Source organism: Cebus imitator, unplaced genomic scaffold (assembly GCF_001604975.1).
Source record: "Cebus imitator isolate Cc_AM_T3 unplaced genomic scaffold, Cebus_imitator-1.0 Scaffold406, whole genome shotgun sequence".
NCBI lineage: Eukaryota > Metazoa > Chordata > Mammalia > Primates > Cebidae > Cebus > Cebus imitator.
Window position 1 is genome coordinate 510,938 of NW_016107721.1, and position 3,345 is coordinate 514,282.

Sequence of the window (3,345 nt, forward strand, 5' to 3'; positions counted from 1 at the left end):
TTTTTTGAGACAGAGTTTTGCTCTTGTTGCCCAGGCTGGAATGCAATGGTGTGATCTCAGGTCACCGCAACCTTCGCCTTCCAGGTTCAAGCGATTCTCCTGCCTCAGCCTCCTGAGTACCTGGGATATAGGCATGCACCACCATGCCAGGCTAATTTTGTATTTTTAGTAGAGACGGGGTTTCTCCATGTTGGTCAGGCTGGTCTTGAACTCCCGACATCAGGCGATCCACCTGCCTCGGCCTCCCAAAGTGCTAGGAATATAGACGTGAGCCACCGCGCCCAGCCACATGTTTAATATTGTAGATAATATTAAGCTATCACAATGGATAACTCCTGTTTTATATGTCATCATACAATTTCATATACTGAAATATACGAAATTCATTTTGCTTGATCTGAAGCTGAAAAAAGTATTAAACAAAGAGCCAGCATTATTTCCCCAGCTCCCACAGGTGTAAACAACGTGACATTATCATCAGTGTTCTGTGGGACCAATACATTTGGAAAATCTGCAAGAGCTGCTGTTTTTAAGCAGAAAACAGTATCAGGGAGAAAAGAGGGCAGAATTTAAGAAGAAAAAAAAAATGTGTTTTCTTGTTCCTTATCCCAAAATGAGTTTAAAGTAGAGAATCAAAGCACAAACAAGTTATCCAAAACTGCTGTGTAAGAGCCCCCTGACTTACATGAAGCAAGCATTACATGCAAGTCCGGGGGCAGCTACCCAGCCCACCTGTTCCACAGCTCCTCCCCTCTTTCCAATGACTGTGCCTCCTGCAGACTTGCACACCTCACACCTCTGCAGGCATTTCAGAGGCCTCCAAGGTGCTCTCCCTGGCAGGGCTCAACCACAAGAAACCTGGCCAAAGCTCTCCCCAGGGAGGATAGGAAGGGGTGGTGACCTGGAATGAAGGCCTGGGACTTCCCCAGACACAAGCGCTCATGGTAAAAAAAACCACAGTAGTAATAATTAGCTAACATTCTAAGTGCCTACTGTGTGCTGAGCACCATGATAGATATTTTATTCATATTTTCATTTAATCCTCACAACTCTTCTATGAGGCTGAGGAATTTCATGATAGAGAAAACTGAGCAAAAACAAAACAAAAACGCTTTGCTGAGAGGTTGGGGGAAAGATCTTGCACAAGGATTCATAGCTAAATAGACTTTGGACACAAATAAAAGTAGGTGAACACCAGAGCTCTTTATTATGCTATTAAGTTTTGGTAAGCTCAATTAGGAGGTGAAATGGCAGTACAAGACTGATAACCCCCTGAAAAGTATTATAGACATGTCACAAAGACAGGTTAGCTGAGAGCCCATCCCGCACACTGCAGGGAGACTGTCAACAGCAGGAACACAACATCAGCACCCCACCTCACAGAGGAACAGAGTTCTATCTACTCTCCTCTGAGGACCCAGACCTGGGAAAATGACTCTAACTAAGCCAGAATGCCAACTTATTAAGTTACAATGAGAACTATAACTTGGAGGAACACCAAAACACTCAGTGTCTAAGTTCAATTTGCCCTCTTCCCAATGGCAAAATTTACATGGGCAATCAAGTTTCCACCAGAAAATTGCTTGGTAAACACTAAAGTACAGCATTAAGATAGTTAGATGGCTCAAGTCATAAAAACCTGAAACAATGGTACTATAAATACCAATCATCCTAGGTTTTCTGGGATAATCTTCAGTACTCCTATCATGAGACCAAATGTTGTGAGCTAGTATTTCAAATACATGACCATCCCTGCCAAGACAGTGGCATCTCCTCCTTTTCATATTCAAGGCTCTATATAGATCATACCTTTCCGATAACATACTTACCTCAAAAACCACTCTAATCTGTGCAGTTTCCTTGTCTTATAATCAAACTGTGCTTTTGAGAAAACATGCTTATCTGGTTGGATTCAAGAAGCACACGTGTCCAACAGATTTGGAAAGCAGGTTCCTCTTGTCATATAGCACGCTGACATAGCAGACGAGGCCTGAGTGTCCTCATTAGTACTATGACCACTCTTTGACCTTTGATTTCAGATGCTAGCACTTCTTAATTTTTGTGCCCAACTCTACACATGAAACACTTTTGGAATAACTAGAGACATGACTTTCTTTATCTGGGAAAAGGAGGGCATTAAACCAGATTAGGGGCTGGGAGGGGAGGTTGTCAGAGGATGAGTTTCTCCTAAGCAGAGGTGGAAGGCAAGCTTCACTCAGCAGTTGGACTCTCACCTAGTTTATAGACTGAAATCCTGCATGGTGGTTACAACAGTGAACAATATGTTCATACACATAGACTCTGCCCCAAGGGAACCTACTGTTTTTTGAGAGACTGAATAGTAATACATACATATGTGTGTGTATATATGTATGTACATACATAGGTGTGTATATGTACATACGTGTGTGTACATACATATATGTAGTATGTACATGTCCACAGGCAGAGTCACCCAAAAATTCTATTTTCTGTTTCCTTAAGTATTAAAATGAAAGGAGAAGACTGCTGCCACTCAGCTGCCACATGCTGCTTCTATGAATCGTGGTCCTTCTCTGCCCATTACTCAGAAGACAGGCTGAATGACACAAAACCAGAAAGTTTTGAAGTTGAAAAATCAAACTGGATTTTATTAAAATATATATAAATAACACTAATTTTTCTTTATTTCATCAGCATTGGGAAGTTAAGTGAAAATTAACTAAAAAGTAGTAGTCCAAAGAGAAACAAAGGCTGAAAGGGAATCAAGAAAACCATATTCCATCACAGATCTGCCACTACCCAGTCTGGGAAAGGCATTTGGTGTCCTGGCCTCAACTGTCAAATGAGGTGGCTGAAATATATGTTGTCTAGAGTCAATTACAGCTCTACAATTCTGTTCTAATTCTACCATTAGGAGCCAATGCTAATGTTATGTATTGACACATAAGCAGATACTCATAATGAAAGGGGAATAAACATTGAACTCATCAGGATACTTTTAAGGAAGAGAAGAGAAATACAGAAGTTTGCGGCTTTAAAAAAAAATGCATTAATGTTACTGTTTTATTCACGCTAATTAGGATATATACACAAAAAAATGTGTATCATATATCACTTTCAAAAATTTCCATGTTCCATGAGAACTATGTAAACAATGCAAAATGTTTCTACTACATAACAAAAGAAGAAAATCAGCATTCCCATGTAGTATTAGGAAAATATTTGGATAATTTGAATTTATAATAAAACAAAGTGAAATATTACAAAGCAGTCTTTTCATGAAGTAGCCTTACATAGCCCAGAAGCAATACATTTCATACTTTCAAACACTTTGGTATAAGTGAAATCAATACAAGGCAAAAA